Here is a 1,107-nt window from a genome sequence, read left to right as displayed (position 1 = left end):
CCATTTCTGAAATCTTGTTGTTTATCTTTTGGATTTCTAATTGTTGTTTTTGAATAATTTCTAATTTTGAATTTATTTTGGGATTTTGTTCCTGCATTATTTTCCTGAATTCTTCCAATTTTTTGTCTGTAATTTCCATGAATTTGTCTCTTTTTTCCTCAGTTTTGTCTGCTTTTTGCTTCAGCTCTTGGTGAATTCTGAGTGTTAGACATTTGAATCCCCTATCAGGTCATTCTAGTGCCTTTTCTTCCACTGGAAAGTCATCTGGTGTTTTATTTTGGATGCCTACTGGAACCATCCTGTCCTGTTTTTGTGAATCTTTTGATATTGTCTGCTGTTTTGGGGGCATTCAGTAGTTATTTTTCTCGTTTATTGATTGTAGCTTTGTTTTTTTCATCCCTTTTTTTTTATTTGGCTATATCTGAGCAGGCGGGTTGTGTATTCTTTGTTGTTTTCTCGTCTGTGCCACGATACTTTTTGCCTGCTTCTCCAATTGGCAGGGTCAGTCGCTCAGATATGGTACAGCAGGGCATGTCTAGCTGAAGAGGAGTTACTTGGATGGGTCATTTGTGGCACTTACTATAGGCACCAGAGCGGGTCGGTAATCAGTGCAGGGCAGGTTCCAGTAGGCCATGCCTATGCTGCTTGGTGGTGTGATGTTTAATGCACGGTGCAAATAGACAGGATGTAGCGGGGAGAATTTTATGTGTGGAGCTAAGATGGATATGGGAGAGAGGAGAGAGGAACAGGAACCAAAAACATACAAACAACCAAAAAAAGAGTGCTAGGGGAGCTTGCTGTTGGATTTGATAGATGAGAGACTATGAATTGGGGAAAAACAAAAAGGGGAAGAAGAAAGAAAAGGAAAAAAAAAAGAAAAGAAAAATCAGAAAAGAAAAAGAACAGCAAAGCTCCCAGGGATCCCACTGGTGCAGCTATGAGGTCTGGGGAAGTTTTTCTCAGGTGTTGCAGTATAGCCTGGCTAGAAGGCGTAGAGGTATTCAGCACCAGCTAGTCAGCGAACAGAAAGAGAAGGAAGGTATAGAGAGACGAGAAACTGAGTAATGAAGAAAGACAAAAAGGGAAAAAGGGGGAAAAGAAAACAAA

This window comes from Trichechus manatus, unplaced genomic scaffold (assembly GCF_000243295.1).
Source record: "Trichechus manatus latirostris isolate Lorelei unplaced genomic scaffold, TriManLat1.0 scaffold00283, whole genome shotgun sequence".
NCBI classification, from domain to species: Eukaryota; Metazoa; Chordata; class Mammalia; order Sirenia; family Trichechidae; genus Trichechus; species Trichechus manatus.
The sequence above is the reverse complement of the archived record's forward strand: the minus strand, read 5'-3'. Positions refer to the sequence as shown.